A 10,736-nucleotide genomic window follows, 5' to 3' on the forward strand; every position below is an offset into this window, starting at 1 on the left:
GGTCCTTAGCCCTCAAGCCATCGGGTCTCGGCGCTGAATTCAGTTTCGGCATTGCCGCCTTGAGTTCGCTCGTTGTGGCTGGCTGGAAGGTTGACACTTCTTTGACGTTCCCCTCTGCAGTACCAAGCGGGGTAGACTGTGGCTCAGTTTCCATTACGTGCTTCCAAGGGCGCAAAAATGCTGAGGTGTCCTGCTCATCCGCCTGCTTAGTTTCGTCCAGAACCTTTCGTGCGCACCGCCTTTGGCATTTCTTGAACTGCTCCTGTACCCTGGCATATTCCTTTTGCAATTTCTTCCTTTTGCTCATCGGCTTCATCTTGCGCTGTGATGTTCGTTGCGCTGGCCCTGGTGTTTCATCACGAAAGAAGTAGTCCCTCAGTAGTTATTGAACGCGGTCATTACATCCTGGTCGTCCAGGTACAATTTAGCTATAGTCCAAAGATTGCCAGCCCCGAATAGTTGGGAGCATGGTCTATTTAGCAGGGAGCGCAACTCCTCACGCTTAAGATCGTAATCCGATTGGGTGGTTAAATTGCTCTCCAGTGAACTGGCCGGAACCTCTGCAGCACTGCTGGCACTGGCCGGCTCGGTCAGCGGTTCCAGTTGTTTCACAAGGTCTTGAACCAGTCTGACGCCGGTGAGAGTTCAGACTGTCAAATGTTCTGTGCCTGAAGAATACGTGTAACCTTTCATTCGTGTTAGACACGTGTACACGATCCTCTTTTGCTTTCATGAAGATTGGCGCTTCGCGCAGTGCAAGTCTAAAGTTTTCCTGTGGAAGCCACCGCGGTTTCGTTTTACTGACTACTATGTCAGCGTTGTAAGCAGCTAACTGGGCCCATCTACGATAGATACTCAGCGCCACCATAGTGGTAAACGCTCTACCGCAGTCAATACATGTGTTGCGACTAACTACACACGATTCAACGTCTGAGTCAGATTTTAACACTATATTTTAAGCCTTACAAGCCGGTGCTTCCGAGCAGTAGATGGGCCCGGAACAGCAACTATACCGACGGTAGGGCGTCTTTCTCCGTCACCTTCGCACCCGGAACTACTGAAACTAAGTGCCCTGCGCCTAGCGCCAGGACGCTCGCGAAACGTGAAGGCCACAAAGAGTACGAAGTGACATCGTACGTGTCAGCGCCGGACGACTCCACGAGAGGCGTCATTTATTATGCATACGATGGCGGGACAGCCGATGAGGTCCGACAGGGGTTCCTGCAGCGCAATCACGGGATCCCGGTGGTGGATGCTCGCCGCTTCGGACAATCAATGTTCTTCCTGGTGACTTTCGCCAGCAAGAAGGCTCCAGACACCATCTATTATTAGGAGAATCCATTCCGTGAGCACCCGTACAGGGAGCAGGTCAAAACCTGTTTCAACTGCACAAGAGTCGGTCATCAGGAGGACGTCTGATAGAAACCCAGGACCCAATTATGCCGGAGCTTGGCTATTTGGCTTTTTTTTTCGGTCCTTCCCACCTCCCGCCTTAGCCGACTCCGAAGGCCACTAGGGACTATTATCCATAGCGCAAAGCACCATGCTGAGCAACTTTCTAGGCGACTAACACGCCGCGATAGCCAAATGGAGACGTCGCGCGTCCCGAGAGAGAAACGTTCGTATTACTACTGTGTTTCGGCTGTAGTACCGAGGGTTAGTATGTGGAGAGAGAATATTGAGAGAAGGGCCCTGTAATCAGGACCTTCTAAAGGCCGTCATCTGTTGATGACGGCTGAAGGCCTGAACACCCCCCCCCCCCCCTTCCCCCTTCCCCCCTGCAGGCAGCGGAGAGTTCGTAGTTTGAGGTCTTGCTGTGTAAAACCAAGGTCCCTAATGATCTTCACAGAGGCTGCCGCCCAAACACCGCGGTACGTGATTGTTACCGCGGATAGCACTGGTTTCCAGATTCCTGGCGCTTGTTTAATTAGTTCATGGATGGCATAATTTACAGCCTTGATATCATGGGCCTGCGAGAGCGTGACCCCTTACCCCCAACCCCTTGGGCGTCTAGAAGGACCGTCTGGCCCTCTCTTTCGAGGACCAGATCAGGGATCTTTGTGCCCTGTTTTCTTAGGAAGTGGGGTTCCAGCTCGACCTCAAAACCAAGCTCTCGTACACGCTTTCAGACATACCTCACATAAAATCGTGCCGCAAAGTGCTGGACTGGACAGCTCTATGGCAAACTTGTGTCACGTGGCCAAGTGTCTCAACGGCCGAACAGCCAGCCCTACAGGTTTTAGCTACGTCCCTGCCCCCCGTGTAGGGTAGCAAACCGATTATTCTTTCGGTTAACCTCCCTGCCTTTCCTCTTCTATATCCTCCTCCTCCTCCTGCCCCGTTTGGTTCGGGCAAGGACAGGCAACGCGTTAAAGCGGAACTTCACGATGTTGTTGAAGTCACGCCCGCTTAAGAGGTGTGTACCTTCCAGGAGCCAGTTATTGGCGCCTGGGGCATTTCCTGCACCTCTAAGGGATGCGCCATCCGCGCTGGCGTACAGCTGAATTCGCCGAAAAGCTTTGACCTGTTTGTCCGAGTTCAAGACAGTTCCATTGTAGGCAGTAATTTTCTGAGTCTTGGACATCAAGTCAGTCAAGTACGGCAACTCCGACAGCACATTACAGGAAACATTCGTTATGTCCTGTAGAGAAGTCAGACGTTAATGTAATGAGTAATGAATGGTAATGAGTTGCCTCATTACCTTTCAAACTATGACAGTACAGCCTGTCTAGTTCGGCTGCCCATGTACGCTTTTCAGTCTCATGAAAAGTGTACAGTTCACAACAGATGCTCGCGGTAATCCTTTTCTTTTTTGTTGTGTTTGACAGAGTGTGCATTACTGTGTCACTGTGGACCTGCAGATCTCCTTTTACCTCAGTGGCTTATCCATACGTTGGTGGCATAATTTTTTTAATTTGCTGTTAACATATGCAAAGAAATTTTTTTAACCAACCGCGTGCTTTCGTTTTTGATGCATTCAAAGAACACGAATGCGGCGTAATCTCTAAGCACGGGATTAATGTAGTCTTGTGTAGACAATGTGTCTGTTACCGCACAGATAATATAAATTACTGCTATTGCCAGCTTCCGCTTCCGGCTTTTGTGTTCTGCCGGAGCAGAATTCGGAGCTGCTGCAATCAGATCCTTTCTTATCCTGTCCTGCACTTCTTTTGGCAAACATTTGTGTGCAGACCGTTGCACATGGCAGAAGGTGTGGACTGGGCGTAGTTCGTAGAGGGCCGAAGCCCTGAGACGTTCCCATTGCTGCTGAGGGTCCGCGCAGAAGAGCATGTCAAGACTCTCTTCACTTCTGCTGAATATGAGAATAAAACTTAACATTCACAAGCATTCCTGTACACCATGCCCTCTGTGCTAATGTGAAAACAAGTTCTATTTATTAAACAATCTAAATGAAAGGTGCAATAGAATACACGGCCACTCGATTTAGGGCAAATGTTGCGGCGAGGAGGACATAACAGCAGGAAAAAATTATTTACGCGCTAATCCTACAAAATCATGCCTTAATATGGCCAGTGCATGGAAGCCGTCTACTCAAATGGTATTAATCTAGCTTGGGATCTTACCTTGTCAGGTATATCAAGGTGGCAAACAAATGCTTGCAGGAGCCCGAGAGGCCAGCCTGGCACATGCATTCGCCCTAAAGCGTACAACAGAAGACAATTAGGAAAGCGTTCATGTTGCAGCAAGTTAGTTTCATTAGGTGGGAAATTCATAAAGTGCAGTAAATAGAATATGGACATAACTGGAGTCATGCATTGTGCTCACGCAGCTGGGAAGATCATTTAATTAAGTTTCAGCTGAAATCATATTTATATAATCGTTATAAATGTGTATCGTTTAGTAATACACCATATCACTAGGAGTACGTGCCTGCAAACTTTTAAAAAGAGAATAAAGCGATTCAACTAATGCTGTGGTTTGGGCGATTGCTTCATTCTAAGAGGTCGCACGTGCGCGATACAGCCGCGGACGAATGCCGTATGTTTCCCGTTAGCCCTTGCCTTCATCGCGCATGTGCGACCGTTTAAAAACGCGTTTAAATGTTGCCCGTGATACTGGCTACTTGTGCGGTTAAGGTAATGGTTGAAGTGTGCTCGTAGCTACCAGGCAAAAAAGCAAAGCTAGTTTGTCAACATCAACATCAGACGCGCTTAAGTGTCCGTACCGAAGTGCGCACGGACGCGACCTACAACATGAGCCGCACTACAGGAAATGTTGTGACGGAGCAGTGTAACAGAAGGAAAATTTCCCCAGAAAGTTACTTACCTTTAGGGAATTTTTTTCGGCGGTCGATGTTCGAGGTCACGGTGTGTGGTGGGCCTTCCAGTGCAATTGTTTATAGGCATAGCGACCCTACGCAAGGATAGCTGACTGATCGTTTTGATGCCGCAGCACATCACATGGCCAGCATTAAACGTTGCCTCACCCTCCACGACGCACCTTAGCGTTTCTTCTGCGAGTGACAAAATCGTCTCAATGGACACAACCGGGCCGGTATCTGCACGCTCCTTCATGCGTGCGCGCTTCCGTGCTACCTCAATCATCGCTGCGTTCGCCATGATGCTGACACCGTCGCGCCACCTATAGGCGCTGAAAAGAACGAATGTGTGTTTTTTTTTAGCCAAGCCCCAGGCTTGAGGTTGTGCCCAACCCTCAGGGGCTCTGGCTACCTTTGTATTAGAACTTCGTTAGTTAGCGAAGACTGGGGCGGGCCTTCAGATATGACCGCCCTAACTGCTTTATTTGTGAAACGTATAAAAATGAAAGAACAAGCATTGGACACCAATTTGGTCTAGTCTAGTAAGAGGCCCCGTGCTTAGCACATAGTTCAAGAATTCCTAGGCTTTAACCGAGACCTCCGGTCGGTAAGTAAAGTGGTCGAGTGTTGTTTCTCTCTGTGCGATCACTTCCTTTAAGTTACAGTTATTGAATTTGTCTGTGTGACTACGTTTCTGTAACTTGCAGTTTTCAACCTTGCAAATTTCTGTAAATATATTTTCTCTTGATCATCGTCGGCATTCGTCGATCGTCCCCTCCTTCATCGTTACCGAATAACCACGTTTTGAGAGGCATGTGCCCCTCCGAAGAAAAGGAGAGAACCCATCTATAATTTACTCGCACTTGAAACGTTTACATCTTTTTCTCCCTGGATGTTTCCCGTGCTCAGTAGTTTTTTTCCGTGCGGCATCGAGCGTACTGTATTGCACACCAATCCTCTTCATTATGATCTCAAGCTCGGCATGGATATCTGAAGCAGATAACGTATATTTATTTCAGCAGTCAACGAATGCAATAAATATATAAATAATGCTGCTGTCAATGGAACCTTGATTACCACCAAGGCCGCGATTGATATCTGCGTCGAACTCTGAGTTAAGAGCACTGTGTTCAGTTTTTTTCCGAGTGCAATGCACTTGCTTCAGTTCCTGGTACATGTGCAGGCAACAGTGCCAACTCCTCTTTAGGGAAAATGTCGCTTAACGGCCTGTCTTGCGAAAATAAAAATGTCACTTTCTCCCACAGTGGTACGACAAACGTCTTGCTGCATAAAAGCAAACAACTGCAACAGTTAGCCACACCGCTTGCTGTGCAACCAGGTACAAATTCTCCACCCTTGCGGCATGCACTGCTATACCGGCCTTAATTCTTCTCTAATGACATTCTTGACTAACAAATATAGTTTCTCGCAATTGATAAACGTAAGTGATAATGAATGTAACACCGACAAAGATAGATTACAAACATACTGAGGTGATATGGTTTTTGTATTTTATTAACTGTGGCCATTTAAAACTCGTGGCTGATTTGTGGAAACAAAATTTTAGCTTAGCAACAATCTAGAGTGAATTTCAGAATGCATGCACGTGGAGATTTCACCAAGCCGTTTTAAAATGCGATCGTACATGCTCGCCACACGCGTGCAAGGGCACAAAATGTCAGTATGAGCGTCATTATCAGGCACTCATTCTATCATTTGTAAGAAAAGGCAACTCCAACAAGCATAGGAGCGCCCAAACAAATTGCCTCAGTTATGGAACTCTCATGCCACCGGCAAGCATCAGTGCGTTTTTATTAGTCTCGTGGCACAATGAATGCATCCATTCATCAATTACACGCCAGTACAACACCAAGTTATCAAAAACTTCACGCAGAAAACAGGCGCTGGAAGCAAAAAGAGTATTATTGGAGACCAAATGCAATATTTACTTTAAAACATGTAAGTATTCTACGCACGGCATGCTATGCGCGAAATTAAAAGTGCGTAGTCGCTCCCGACGCTGCCATCCACATTCAGCTTAACTCCACCCTGTACCTTGTTTCGGGGACGCCGAGCAGACGGCTGGCGACTGAAAGGTCGAACAGGCAGGTTCTGGGACGGCGTTGCTTCGCTTAATAGCCAGCGCCTCTTCCATCCTGTCAAGAATCATCCTTCCTTAGCTTCAGAAGTGATACGTGCGCGGACATAAATGCGCACCGCAACTTTGGCGGCTACTCACCGAACAGTTTAGCGCCAACTCCATAGACGAAATCTTGCTCACTGAAATGTTTGCCGCAGACACAAACACTCGCATCTTTTACCAGTCACAGTTTGGCTACCCAAGCTCCTCGCAGCTTCCTGTCTTTCGGATAGTAGTGGAAGCCTGGTTCCGCCGCGTAAGCCCGGCAGTGAGGCACAAAAGCATTAATCGACCATGGCAAAAAGTTAAAAAAAACTGTAGCAGCATACCTGCGACGACGCAGGATCAAATTGTGCAATGCTGCCCTGCTGAAAAAAAGTTCTACGATGCAATAAACTCGAAGAGGCTCCATCATAGAATATAATACAATTTGTATGATATATCATACAATTTGTATGATAATCTATGACATCTCTATGATGAGTGTATGATTTTACAGAAATATATGAGATTTGTATGATAATTTTCTATGATTTGTATGATAAGTCTATGATATATATATATGACAAACTGTATGAGTTTATTGCATCATACAACTTTTTTCAGTAGGGTGGCACTCACTAACAACGAAAAATGCAGAACGACGCGAGTTTTAGCATTTAGAACGCGCAGATTCAATCGAGCCTCCACATCTGTTACAGTAAGAGGAGACCCGTGAACCCACATGCTGCGCAAGATCGACGCTAGCACCGTTCGGTCCAGTGGTGGAGCTCGCGCCCAATAGCAAGCTCACGAAAATGGAAACGACGAAGAAGGGAAGCTGTTTGGGAAGTGCTTATAAACGTGATGGTCTACAGGTTGGAGCCATGATCAAAACAGAAAATCAGGAAAAACAATAACTAAATGTAAATCAAAACGACCAGCAAAAACCTCTAGCCGCAGGCGTTGAGGAAGAAATACTACAGAAACGCCCTTTTGGCGATAGTAGCTGCGTGCACGCTTGGACGCCCGGTAGCCTTCCACCTCTTTGCGGTCGGCATGAAGGTGGAGGCGCTGCAGCGCGCGGCACCTGTTCATGAAGAGCTTGAAGAACGCGATGCTTACAGGTGTGGCTGCGACTTCGATGCACATTTCTTCCGAGCTCAGTTGGGACGACGCTGTCCCGACGCCCATCTGCACACCGGCTTTGTCCAGCCAAGATTCATAGAAGCGTTCCTCGTGGAGAGTCCATTCTAGCTTCCGCACCCCTGCGAGGTTCAGTGCGAGCAACTCAATCAAAGGTACGGGCTCGACGACGCAGCCTGCAAAGCTCAATTCTCGGAGGTTGTTGCAGGTTTCGACGAAGCTAAGGATGGCTCTAGATGGAAGGACTAAGCAGTTGGTTAAGCGTAGTGCTTGCACTTGGCGGGACAGACGACGCCGAGAGAATTCGTCCAGGGTCCGCTCGTCCGTGTCAGTGGCGAACGTCAATGTGCGGACGTGTCTGGGCTGCAGGGCTGCGCTCTTGAGGCTGGGAGCTGCTTGGGCAAAGGAAACCAGTGAGGCTCCGTCTGAGGAAGCTGTATCATTTCATGACTGGCCTTAGTGAAAACATGGACGTAGCCAGGGAACATTGCACGAACGGCTTTATTCAGCGAGTGTTTTCATAGCGCACTCGGTGCGTAAGAGGGCGAGTGAGTTATCGTGCATCAGACACCGGCGTGGTCCCCACAGCTTGGCCGCTGACGTGCGTCACCAAATGAAGATACGATACAGAAGCTGAACCATAGAGAAAGATATTGGTAAAGAGCGGACACTCGGCGAAATCTGGCCCCAGGAAATGACGCGCAATCCTCCTCCTCCACTAGATAATCTTCCAACTCCAGGATGGCGCCACCAGTCTCTAAACGCGCGCGCGCGCGCGGGCGGGTAGCCGGCGCGGCGGCTCACACCCATCCGAGTGGCAGACAACGGAGCATCGTGGGGGCTATTTTGTGCTCGTGAAAGCGTGCGGCGTATTTGTTCGTGCGGGCAGACCGCAATTTTTTTCGTCTCTCTTGCCCTTCGACGCAGAACTCCTCCTGTTTATGACAGCGGCAAGGTGAGAAATGTTTATTTGTGGAAGTACGCTGTATTGCATGCTATTTAGGCGGCCGCGCCGGCCGCCGTTGCCTGTCTGCAGTTCGTGAAGCGGCGCGCTCGCTCTGTGGCCAGCCGGCTGTTGTTCACGGCATTCTTGCAGTTTGTGACAACGTCAAGGAAGGAACGTTTTGTTTTTGCAAAAGTACGCTACATTTCAAGCACTTTATGCAAAATTACGCTGCATTTCGAGCACTCTAGCTTAGTACGCCGGCGCAGTTGTGAAGGGCGCGCGCACGCTGTGTCATGCTACGCCGTGGCGGGAGCGGCGGGAGGAATGATGCTGCATGATGCAGCCTCGCCGGTCGGTGCGTAGAAACAACAAAAAAAAAACCTGCCCACGGCCTGTGGCCCGACGCGCTGTGCCTAGCGGTTAGTTTTGCTTGGTTTCGCGCTTTCTCGGGACGTCACGTTTTTGTATGGCCCCCGACAATATGTAACTTCTTATGGGTGACATTTGTCAGTGTAAGGTTAAAATGTACTTTTTTGAAAGTGGGCGAACGGCGAAGACGACCGTTCCCGCGCAGCAAGTACGGGACCGTAGTTTTCAAGACTGGTGGAAAAAAAAGATGACGCACGAAAAGCTCAAACCTTACTCTTGTAGTACGTATGTATGTATGTAGTACGTGTGAAAGAGTCCGTTATCTGCGCTCGTGGAAACGCACATTTCGCCCGTGCATTGACAACACAGGAATGCGCTTTTGAAAACCGGCAACAAAAGGCAACGCGTCGGGCTTTCTAAACTCTAAAATTGCTTGAAAACCAAGAACTGTTCCGCCGATAGTTTAATTTTCTATGCTTCTTAAAACATACGTTGCACCCGTGTATTTCTCAGTGCTCCTAACACATTGTGTACTTCTGGTTCGTAGTCCGTGTTGTGGCCGTCTTTGTACGAAATATTCTCGAACAAACCGCGTACTCTGCTGTCCACCTAGGTTTTAGAAGGTAGACAATAACGTCGGGGAATGTAGAAATGCTTGCAAAAAGCTGATTGGTATCTGCCGTGTAGTAGGGTATGTGTATTGTACTTTGCGCAACGACGTTCAGCACGCGAGTTTCGCAAAAACATGTTTACTCCGCTCGTAATTTCGTTCCCTCGCCGCTTTCGCACCTTTTCACTATTTACAGAGTTACAATATAAGGTGACTGAGAATGACCATACTTGCGAATTTTTCAGGTGATGCCACCCGTCGGCAACACCTGCTGTGTGCCGTGGTGCCGCAAAAGGATCACCTTGAGCAGGAGGCCAGGAACCATCTTCCGCATCCCACGGCTTTGTTTATGTTGCACAAAATAAATGTTCTCATTTCACTCAAAACCTGGTGTCTTTTGTGGAGTGCTAATATTTGGCAAAGGCTGTGATGCAGCTGCGTTCATGGCTGGTCAAAAGCACTCGAAATCTATTTAATTATACGCTGCCAACGGCGCAGCGGGGCGCGGCGTATGCTAACATTCAAACCGCGCGCCCCTGAAACCGGAACCGGAAGTCGTCCCTGGCAGCGAGGCGCAGCGCATGCAGCCATTCAAACTGCGCGCGTTGAAACCGAAACCGGATGTTATGAGACTCCACCCGCTTGGTGCGCTGCAGTCAAATGGGCCGCTGGGCCCTATGGGAGTGTCCGCTCTTTACCAATATCTTTCTCTATGGCTGAACATTCGTCCCATATCACTTCAGGCAGGCAGTCGATGCAGGCCATGGCACAACACAACAGTCGTGTGCCGAGGTAGTTCTTGCCTCAAGGGTCCTTCGAACAGGAAAGATGCGTAGAATTATTTGCGGCGACAACCGGCCTCTGGAGTAGAATATGCTTCGGTGAAGAATGTTAAATATCAAGGAGTCTGCCGATTCGGATGAGAGCTTCTTTTTTCGCACTGAATGCTAATACAGCTGCGAAATACACGCGGTGACTGCAGTGCAGGAAACTGGCTATCCGGGCTCGAAGTCTCACTTTTTATAGCTTCCAAGCACGTGGGATGGGTCCGATGAGACAGGAGCGTGAAGTACGTGGAAAGAAGGAGCTTCTTCCAGACACAACTCAAGCAGCCACGATGGTAGTGCGCATGCGCGCAGAACGCAAGCGCGAGCACTGCATCTCGCGTACGTACGCAAGCCAGCGGACATTGCCTTGTGTTGCTCGCGTGGCTAGCGTGGTTAACGTTGACAACATGGCGGCGCCCTGCCCGCCCGCTTCAGACCGG

At 48.9% G+C, this 10,736-nt stretch overlaps 1 long non-coding RNA gene across 1 annotated transcript; it reads left to right on the top strand.

Annotated features, from left to right (window-relative positions):
* The first annotated feature begins 8,328 nt into the window (after window positions 1-8,328).
* LOC149327151 (uncharacterized) lies at window positions 8,329-9,855 on the top strand. Its single transcript, XR_016286503.1, has 2 exons — window positions 8,329-8,499; window positions 9,715-9,855. It is a non-coding gene; the product is annotated as an uncharacterized LOC149327151 (long non-coding RNA).
* The last annotated feature ends 881 nt before the right edge of the window (window positions 9,856-10,736 follow it).

Source organism: Amblyomma mixtum, chromosome 10, assembly GCF_055824585.1.
Source record: "Amblyomma mixtum isolate Tamu chromosome 10, ASM5582458v1, whole genome shotgun sequence".
Classification (NCBI taxonomy): domain Eukaryota; kingdom Metazoa; phylum Arthropoda; class Arachnida; order Ixodida; family Ixodidae; genus Amblyomma; species Amblyomma mixtum.